The sequence below is a fragment of the Tuber melanosporum genome (assembly GCF_000151645.1).
Source record: "Tuber melanosporum whole genome shotgun sequence assembly, scaffold_53, strain Mel28".
NCBI lineage: Eukaryota > Fungi > Ascomycota > Pezizomycetes > Pezizales > Tuberaceae > Tuber > Tuber melanosporum.
The window spans coordinates 52,722-64,109 of record NW_003299099.1 but is presented as its reverse complement, the minus strand read 5'-3'; positions in this window follow the sequence as shown (position 1 = coordinate 64,109).

Here is an 11,388-nt window from a genome sequence, read left to right as displayed (position 1 = left end):
GTTTTTCGGTTCCAACAAGGTATTGACGCCATTCTTTGAATGCTTCCAGTATTGCCAACAGTTCCTTATCATGGATCTCGTAATTTCGCTCTGCAGAATTTAGTTTGCGGGAGTGAAAAGCCACCGGATGCAGTTTTTTCTCCACAAACTGGGAAAGGATGCAACCTAAAGCGAAATCACTGGCATCCGTTTCCACCACCGTTTCTCTTTCTGGGAAAAAATGGTGTAAGATCGGGGCCGAAGTAAACCTTCTCTTAAGCTCCTGAAAGGCTTTTTCTTGTTCCGGACCCCACTGGAACTTCTTAGGATCACCTTTCAATGTTTCTGTAATTGGAGCACAAATCTTTGAGAAGTTTTCTATAAATTGTCGGTAGAAGTTTGCAAATCCTTGGAATATTTGAACTTCCTTGACCGACGTAGGTGACCTCCAGTATAACACTGAATCCACCTTTCGGGTACTCATAGATACCCCATCGATAGCCACCATGTAGCCTAAGAATTCCACCTCTTTAATGTGGAAAAAGGATTTCTTGATTGAAATTGCAAGTTGAAAATCTGTTAGTCTTTGTAACACTTTGGTTACTAGCTCGATATGTTCCTTCTCGTTTTTTGAATAGATGAGAATATCGTCCAAATAGCATATGACCCCTTGGTCTAGGAATTCTCGGAGGACTTCATTCATCATGTCCTGAAATGTAGCTGGAGCATTAGCTAATCCAAACGGCATGACCTTATATTCATAGTGTCCATAACGCGATCGGAAAGCTGTTTTCCATTCATCCCCTTTTTTCATTCGGATGAGGTTGTAGCCATCTTTTAAATCGATTTTTGAAAAGATACTAGCTCCTGCTACCCGGTCACGTAATTCCGACATTAACGGTAGTGGATACTTGTTTAAGATAGTTATCTTATTTAAGTTTCGGTAGTCTACTACCAGTCGTAATCTTCCATCTGCTTTTGGTGTAAACAGGATTGGAGCACCGAAAGGTGATTGACTTTTCGTGATCTTTCCTTCCCGTAACATTTGGTCAAGGTATTCTCGTAACAACTTAAGTTGTTTGTCAGACAGAGGATAAATGGGTTCCCAAGAGGGTTTTGCTTCTTCGACTAATTTAATTTCATAGTCGAAGGTTCTCCGAGGTGCTAACTTTGCCGCAGTTTGGGGTAGAAATAGCTTTTTAAATTTCCAGTAGTGTTTTGGAACAGAATCGAAGTTGATTTCGTTAGGATCCTCTATAGTTCCAATTCTTCCTACTTGGATCGCATTTTCAGCCCAGGCTACTGTCTCATCGTATTCGAACATATCTGCAATTCCTTCATCTTCTTCTTCCACGCAGTTCTTGCATTTGGAGTCTTCGAATTCCCACTTTGCGGGTTCTCCAATGTTGGATAAGGGGTGTTCTGAATGCCACTATCCGAAAGGGATTATCATCCCGTAATCACCTGCTGCTGCGATTTTGCACGCAACTTCAGACATATGTTTGTTTCGACCTATTTCAAGCCAAATAGGATGCGTATAAAATTTTCCTCCAGACGTAGTTGATACTCCATCAAAGCCTTGAATATTGACCGGATTCGGTCTCTCTGTGAACGGGATTCGTAATTCCTTTACGAGTTCTTTGTTGATCAGGAATATGTTGGATCCTGAATCAAGTAGTATTCTTATTTGGTAGCGCTGACGTTTTGGGTTTATAATGTGGATAAAAGCACGTCCCTCAGGACAGTTATATCTTGTAGGTTTTGGTGCACTAAAAGCGCGTTTCTTTGGATGAGGTGTCAAACCGTCGTTTTGTCGTTTCGACATGTCTGAGGTGTGATAACAGCTAGGGTGTTTGTTACCGTACCTGCGCAGTTTCGACCATTCAGGTCTCCTCAGCCAAACTTTGTTTCCTTTTGGTATATTGGGCAGCCCACTACTAGCGGTCTTTACCCCCTGCCGAGGGGTTCCCATACTTTCCACTTTATACTTCCTGTGGAACCAATCTAGGGGGTCTCTGCCATCATCCAGATATCATGGAAACAAAGGCCGTGTGTGTAGGGCTGGTCGGCTGTCTCTTTGATAACCTTCCCGGGCTTATTCTCCACTCTGGCTTAACCATAGACAGTGTCCTCATTTTACCGAGTTCCGTTTGGTACCAGCGCGGCACCTAAGAAGCAGTAACTAAAGGTAAGGTCTAGAGCTCTTGTACCTATTTCTCGTATAGATCAAAGATGTGCTTCGCTCATCCTCTAGATCCTTCATCTTAGCCCTACTGTCGCTCCCTTCAGAACCCTTGGTGCTGTCTGTTTCCTGTCTAGGCTTTGGTCCTTATCGGAGACCTTTCAGTATCCAGGTCACATGCCTGACTACCCTAACGGTCATGCATTAGGTCATTAGACTGAGCTTGTGTCACTCTCTTGGGAAGCATAGAGGCACCGCCAATGCGTACATTGCTCTTTATTAATCCCCTTGTCCTTGCGGCAAGAAGGACGCGTGTACTCCCACTCAGATCATGATCGCAAGGTCGTTTTCTTCGCTTCGACGTCCCCTTAATTTGCTGTTGATTTCGATTCCTAGAGAGTATGTCTCTTCTAGACTACCCGAACACCGTAGTTGTCGGTACCAATGAGATGACTTAAGTCATCTCTTCGTCCTTGCCGAGTTCCCAGAGTTTATTACCTCTTGGAACTTAGGCGGCGGAAATCTTTCTGGGACTGTTGACTGTTGCCACCCTTCTAGGCCTTAGTGTCTTGAATGGTCGGTCATCTGCCCTTGTTCTAGATACCTGAATTTGTCCCCAGCAGGTTTTGTAGTCGTGGTTTTTCTTACCACAACGAGTACAATTGCCATCCCGCTTTCTTTCATCGATAGTTGACTGAGGGATTCCTTCATGGGCAGTTTTGAAGTTTGTGTGTGTTAACTTTGTAGTTCCAGCAGATTTCTTTACTGGTTTATTGGGTTCCGGTCCCCATTTCCTTTTCTTGGAGGGACCACCTCCTTTTATGAAGGGTTTCTCCCTTTTTGTTTCAATTTTGTCCATAGGTTTCTTATCTGAAGACGTCCTTACGGGTTTTGATTTGTCCCGGTCCAGGTGGTCCCGTTCCTGTTGTTCCTCCTCGTCCCTTCCTGCTTCCAGGACTGCTTTTTCCCATTCGGCATCGGTATCAAATTTGTTTAAGGAGAGTCGCCATCTAATCTTGGAGGGCAATTTCCTATCACATGCCATTTGCCAGGCTGGTCCCGTTAATGGGGCGTGGAGATTAAGATTATGCATTTTCCCCATGAAGGTCTGAATATCATTTTTGTACTCCACAGATTCCATATCCCGTATGGCCTTTCGTCCTTCTTCGAGAGGGGCGTATCGACTAGGGAATTCGTGCTCAAAGCGAGTCCAGGAAGATAGTTCCGGATCTTGTTCTTCTCCTCGGAGACCATCCATTGCACGTCGGTACCATACAGCTATTGGACTGACCTGATCCCCTTTTGTCCTTCCCAAGGCGTAAATGATGCATTCTCGATCATCATCCCAGATTCTTGGGTTCCGTTCGAAGTAGTCTACACATTGGGTTAACCAATGGTAAATACATTGACTGGCCTTTGCTTCGAAAAATGGGGGCGGGTCTGCCGGTCGTTTAACTGTTTGAGCCAATGCTTCTGCAAGTACATCAGCTGTTCCATGCTGTTCGGGGGTTAATCCCCATTTGAATCTGGATGGCCCTCCTCCACGTTTTCCTTTGTTTCCATCATCATCTTCATCATCACTTCCATCATCCGGGTTGCCACCCGGTATTAGAAAGGTTGGAGGCTCTCCTTCTCTTTGTTTCCCCTTGTCTCGAGAAGGGATTTCTTCAGGTTCCCCCCGTTCTGCAGTCTCTTCCCATTCCTCTGGGACTGATTCCAACAAAGCGTGCCGACCACCTGGTTGTCCGCCATCTAGTGCCTTAAGCTTGTTAAGAACTAGTGATAGGGTATCGGATATGTGGGTTTGATCCTTTTGGATGGTACGGGTAAAGTCACTATACCGATCTGAGTCCCTCTCTTGCCTTGCAGCCAAATTGGATATCAGGGTTCGCATTGCGGTTGTTTGCTGGATCTGTTGTGCTCTGAACTCTTGGAAGGCATGTTCCAGGGTGAGGTCTTGTTCTAGAGCTTCTCACTGCAGTTGGGTGGTTACTCCTTCGTGATGTTCTTGCCGTGCATCTTGTGCAGCGAACTTGGCGGCAATTTCCCTATTGATCCTTTCTTGGATTTCTCGAACATTTGCTTCTACCATTGTACACTGACGTAACATAATAGCAATGTTATTGTCATGTACATCTTGTCCTTCCAACAATCGTTGCTGGACAGCTATCAGTCCTCGTGCATTGGTTTGAGAATCTGCTGATAGCGTGTCAAATGCAATATTGGCAGTATCAATACTGGTTGATATGTCTTGTCGGATTTGACCTATGACAATTCCTCCCCTAGCGGCAAGTCTTGCGAGATCTGCTGCATGGGTATTTGGACGTGGTGTGGTAGATCATGAAGTAGGAGAAGGGGCTCTTGAGGATGGAGGGACACTGTGAGCCCTGCCCTCTTGTCCTCCAATAGGTTTCCGAAGAGCGGGAGGAAGTAAGGAAGAATGGCTGAAACTTGTAGAGTGATCATCTCCTGAGGTATCCATTGGTTCTCCTGGAAGAATCTGCTTAGGAGGTTGAGCCATCTCTCTTGCTCGTTTGCGAGCTTCTTTTTCTCGTAGGTGGGCTATGAAGCCCACGTTTTGGGACGTTTCCGTTTAAGTAGAATATGTGGCGGGACACTTGGTGTCCTGGCCGCGTCGTGCGGTAGGAGGAGATAGATTTTAATGAGAGTTCGGATGAGTTCCGAGTCTCCACACTAGAGGTATAGTAGCAGAGAATCTGCTACTAAGAGAACTTTCCTCGCTGGTATCCCAGTCAAGGAAGGGTTTCCAACTCAATTCTGGTCCGTACCAGGTTTCGTATATTTTTTGAAATTGTTCCTCCATAGGAACTAGGTTGGGGTCGGTATACCACGAAGGAGCTTCTTGTAACTGAAATGGCACTTCTGAAAGCTCGAACTGGCTAGAAAACACTTGACCAATAGATGGTAAGTGAATCTTAGTCGGTGGTTCGAAAATTGAATTGGTTCGGGATAGTTCTCCAATCGTATCTAGGCCAACCGTAGTATTAAGTACTTCACTGAAAGTGTGAGTCGAACCCATGCAAGTGGTAACCGATTAGAGAGCCTTGATAACAAGAAGATCTAACAATATACTGTTAGTCGGAGACAACCCGATCGACTTCAGAGTTGTCTAGGCCGATCGAGATTCGCTTTTATAGATGGAGATTGTCTAGGAAGGCTTGGACTTCACTCGTTTCGTTTATGACTACTAAGAGCGAAGCAAAGTAGGGTAAAGTAAAGTAAAGTAAAATCGTAAGAACAATATTATATTGTTCAGGTCTCTTCTCCGTTGCTTGATGATGTCTAAAGCTTGGGAGGCACTTCGATATTTATATTCCGCGTCTGAGTGTTCGCGGGCTACATCTAACTAACATACAACCATGTACCTTTTTCCAATATAACTCGCAACGTCGGGTTTTCTTCCAAGGTGCGAACACCTGGAGACCCTGAAAATCATCACACCCTCTTTGATAATTATAATATGACTATTTGGAAATCATGCTGTTTCCAATAGTAATTATCCGATGGTGAGAGTCTTTTTAGACAATTGGCCCAATTCTCAAGTCGAACTGTGTTGGCTCCAATCGTCTCCCTGCAGGAAGCCTTTCCATAGGGTTGGTAGATAATCCCTCAGTCGGTAACCCTTGGTTACCGTGGGTAATAGGATTCTGGTTACTGTCACCAGTTTGGGAGTCACCCCCTCGATTACAGTATGTACCTGAACCTAGTTGTAACACTCCTCGAACTCCATTGAGTTCGATGGTAGTATTCTCAGGAGTTCCAGACTCTTCTGGTTATTGTAGGGTGGATGTGAATGTATTGGTCTTTCATTAAGATCCTTTACTATTCATCATCATCTCTTTGCGCGAAAATGTCCCATTACTCGTGGCCTATGCCAAAGATACCTCGTTCTTGAAGCCTAGTAACCTTCTGGGTAGTTGACGGATTCACTCCGTTATACTTCCTAGACCTACCCGAAGGTCCCCTCTTATATATCCTGCGAACAGGAACCTGTCGGACAGACGGCGGCGACGTATACAGTGTTATTCTAACACCTTCGATTCTGTGGTATAATACTCACAGGACGCAACTTAGATCGATATGTATGATGACGCGCGGGCCCCGTCCGGGGGCCGGAGGGTGGTGTTGGAGACCTGAGATTTCGATTTCGGGAGAGGTTACCCTACCTAGGGTGGTTCCTAGGTATCGGATCTCGGTATTCCTAACAGCTCTGGCCACTTTCAACCATATCCTGATGGGCAATACCTTCACCATTGTTGCTGACCACCAACCACTCACTAATCTTAAGATAGAAAAGGTCCCTGGAAGAAGAAAAACACAATCGATAGGAGAAATCAACAAATACGATGCAAAAATCATCTGTACCCCTGGAACAACCAACTATTTAGCTGATACTCTCTCCTGCCTTTATAGGAACCAAGTACTCACAGACCCTGCACTTGTTTATGATCATACAAGTCAAAGTGAAGATAGTCCTGACGACATCTCCTATGAACAAGAACTATCATTGGCTACAGCCAGTACTGCTCCTCCCTCTAATCCTTTCTATTATGCCATGTAGAGAGCTGCTGGAACAGAGCGAGGAAAAGATATCGATAACGAATGGAAAGATGATTGCACTCTCTTCAGCACACCTCCTTACAAGCTTAAACAAAGCAGACTCCACTGGTTCTACTGTTACCTTGATACCTACCCCTTTCACCAAACTGAAATTAAATTCAGCAACAGATACCAGTGACCATACTATACCTCTCTTGGAGATTCCAAAGGCACGAACCGTGACAGTACTAAAAAGGAAAAAGAACAACAGATAATGGATGACATAGACAACAGATCGAACTGACCCCTCCTAACCAGTAATCCCACCACAAGACCACACCAAGGTCTTGAAGAACTCGAAATAGTAGCAGCTTACATGGAAGAAATATCTTCGCTACACCCTCCACAGTCAGCACTGCCATTCTCTCACCCCATAAGTGATTCACGACCACTATACTATGGACTCTTATGAGTATACAACAATGAAACCATTGTTTCTGTCATGTCTCCCATGATTCCTGAGCATCGCCGACAGCTCTATGAAACCTTTGAAGAAGAAGAAGACCCTATTAAGATGACGAGAGGATCTCTCATTGAGGATGAAAGAGATGTGAGATCAACTACTGAGGAATTGACTTCATCCTTTTGAAGCCAGATGATTGCAGGATACTGGCATGACTGAATCTATTTCAAAGCTATGGACAACTCCAGATAAGGAGATCTTACCCCCTACAATATATCCAATGGAATGGTCTATACCAGTACCCATTATGGTGAATATTGCCTACATATCCCCCAAGACCATATGTTTAATGGAATGACCATTAGGGTATATGTCAATACCGAAATCCACAACAAATGACACCAAAGTACGGACCGCAACCTCCAATATGCCTCAGAATATGTTTACTGGCCTGAAATGTGAAAGGACCTCTGTGACATCATCAAACAATGTGAACTCTGCTATGCAAATAAGGAATGAACACAACTCCCTGATGGGAAAGCATGGACCCTTCTGGTATCTTGTGAAATATTTGAATCATATGCTATCGATATCCCAAGACCATTCAACAAGTCCGCCGGATATGACACTATTTTGGTAGCTGTGGATCAATTTTCTGGATACACATGGCTCATACCAATAAAGGTTACTGACTCATCTAAAGATACCTGGAATAACCTACAGCGATACCTATTTACCCCTCATGGATACCTATTATCTATTGTCAGTGATACTGACCCCCATTTCACCACCAGATTTTGGAAACAAACCTTGATCTTCCTTGGGATCAATCATATTATAGCTGCTCCTGGACATTATGAGACTAATGGCTAAGCAGATTGAAAGAGCCGTGAAGTCAAGACCGGAATTAAGAACATGATCAATGAATGACAGACCAACTGGGAACCAGACCTCACTGAGCTCGTCGCATATATTAATACCAGATATTCAGACACCATAGGAATGTCTCCATATAAGGCAATCTTTAGCTGCCAATACCCTCTCCTACCTACAATCCTATTCATGAATTATTCAATTCCCGCCTCCAATGACCACTTAAACCGCCATGAAGCTATCCGGAATGATGCCTTCCAAGCTGTTAAAGCCACCCAATTCTAGAGTACCACTACTGCTCAGAAGTGATAGTGCAAGTATGTTCCTAATCCACCAGGTAATATGCTTATGGTATATGGAAACAGGTTTATTACCAATGTTGGATATAACAAGAAACTACAACCCTGATGGTGAGGAGATTTCAAGGTCTAATTCTTTGATAAGCATACAGAAAACTACACTGTCTAGATGGATGGACGCATGTACTGCCACAATACTGCCATTTTTCATACCTCTGCTGTCAAGCGGTTCTACCCAAATGACGACTCCAAGTTCCCTGAAAGAATCCACTCACAGCCTGCACCTATTATCATTGATAAGAAAGATGAATTGCAAGTAGAAGAAATCTGAGACTACTACCTTTAGTATGGGAATAATCAGTTCCTGGTCAAATGGAAAGAATACCCACCAAGCGAAAACACCTGAGAACCACTAGAAGGACTGGAGCATGTGATGGATATGGTGAACAAATGGTGGAAAGATAACATGCCAAACGAATCCCTCCCTCCAACGATCAATTATATCACAATGTGCTGGACACTGACGATGCCAGAAACCAAGTGATAGCAGATTGAACTTGAAGCAAGGGATAGGTTTTAGGCACTATACTTTGAGTCGGAATTCGAAAGTAGCGATGAGGAAAATCAGGCTATGGAGTAGGCTCTTAACAACAGTATCTGATTACCATCCACCATCCGAATACCATAACGATGTCAAACTATGTGGAACTCAATGTAAGGCTGTGATAATAGATTGTTGGACTGTTGTTGAACCGCGATATTATCCAACCTGAAGACTACTGTGCCATCCTCTGGCTAGACTACTGTCCTGATTGTAATAACAATTAGGTACATGTACAGTATGAATCTGCTATTCGTGACTACTGTGACCTGCCTTTCTTTAAGTCCAAATGTTTTCTTAGGATTTCTACTTGTCCCTGGTGTGACACTTATGATAAAGAGCTGATCGCGGAATCTGAAGCCTTTAGCTTCTCAGACTCTGCTTTTGATGATTATTAGGTTTTGTTTATTTATACAGTTGTTTTGTTTCGGGGAATGTAACCTGTACACGTACTCGGTTACTTGGTTTGTTTTAAGTATCGTTTGATACTTAGTTTTCTTTTATGTTTTGTTTTAAGTATTGTTTGATACTTAGTTTTGTCTTATATTTTGTTTTAAATATAATCTTGATATTTAATTAGTTTTACCAAAGTATATAGATTGATACCTTTGATTAGTTTAATTCATACTAGATATGAACAGATTTGTGTATTTAAAGACCGCCTGATTCCATGATGGAAAAGGCAGACTTTGACAAACAGTATTTCAATATACTTAGTTGAACAGTTACTTCGCTGTTTCTCAGTACATCTTTGAAATCTTCTTTAGTTATCAGCTCTCGCCTCCTGTCTGGTAGAGCAGGCCACCTGCCAACTATTATACCATTTACTGATAACATGATTAGCACCTTGTGAATACGTTACAAAAGGTGCGAACACCTGGAGAACTTGAAAATCACCACATCCTCTTTGCTAATTATGATATAACTGACCCGGAACTATACTGTTCCCAATAGTAGTTATCTAATCTTTAGAGTCTTTTAGACTTGTGGCCTAGTTCTCAAGTTGAACTGAGTTGGTCCCAATTGTCTTCGCTATTGATGAAATGATCAGTTTCATGTGCAGGTTGTATCTGCGAAGGTAGTCGTAATCACAAACCTTTTTTAGTCGCCTGACTTTAAACCTCCATAAGTCCTTACCCAATCCATAAATGTCTTCCAGAAGAGTTCCTACTAATTCGTAGAAAGTTATTCTACCAGATTGACAATTATCTCCACGGTAGGCAACTCTTGCTTGCTTTGGGTAACAGGATTTCAATCACTATTGTGGTATGGGAAGTTGTCTTCCTAACTACAATATGTTCCGAAACCTGGTTGCAACACTCTGCGAAGTCTAATAACTTCTATAGTAGTATTTCTCAGAGTTCTAGACTCTTGTAGACACCGTAGGATGGGTGTGAATACACAGGTCTCTTACTGAGACCCTTTACCATTCAATACCATCTCTTTATATGGCAATGTCCCATTACTTATGCCATATGTCATGTGTATCACATCTTTGAAGCCTAGTAATGTTCTGGGTAGTTGACGGATTCTCTCCGTTCTACTTCTCAGACCTAGCGGAAGTTTCCCTCTCATATATCTTGCGAACAGGATCCAGTTAGATTGATGGTGGCGATGCATATTGCATTATTCTGATACCTTCTATTCTGTCGTATTATAGTCACAGGTCATAACAGAGATTAATATGTATGATGATGCGCGGGCCCCGTAACGGGGCCAGAAGGGGGTGTTGGAGACCAGAGATTCCAATTCTGGATGAGGTTACCCTACTTAGGGTGACTCCTGGGTATCGGATCTCGGTTTTCCTCATAGTAAATGAGTAAAGTAAAGGTGTTAAAATTCTTTGGTGATAGATAAATCAATCTATTTCACCTCTTTTATCTTTTTTACGTACTTTCAATTAGGGATCTGGAAATAGAATTTCCAAACCAAGTGTCCAATGTCTAGCATTTTCCGCAAGCTCATACTCATATTCTCTCTGAAGTAGAAGTAAACTTTCATTTTCTTGTCTTGCATTTTTATATGGCGAAGTGTACATAGGATAAGGCAAATTACTTCCTAATTACAAATGTATTTAATTGGTTTTAATGTACATTAAACCTTTTTTTCTTTTTTCAATAAATAAATGAAATCAGTTGACTCTACCATGTTTATTGTAAAAAATAGCACACCAAATCCTAACAGTAGCACCTTGCGGAAACTTTCTCTGAATCTTTTATAGATGATAAGCTTCCCTGCTACATTGTAGAACACCACGATCTCGCCGAGATCGTTGACTACCTATCTCAAAATAAGCCTCATCTGTAAATATTGTACCATTTCAATTATGATCACGATGCTGATATCAAAAGCCACTCTTGGAGCATTTTGGGCTGAGTTTAAACTTGGCTACAAGATGGCCCCCGCATTAGTTAACTTTGGTTTCTCCACA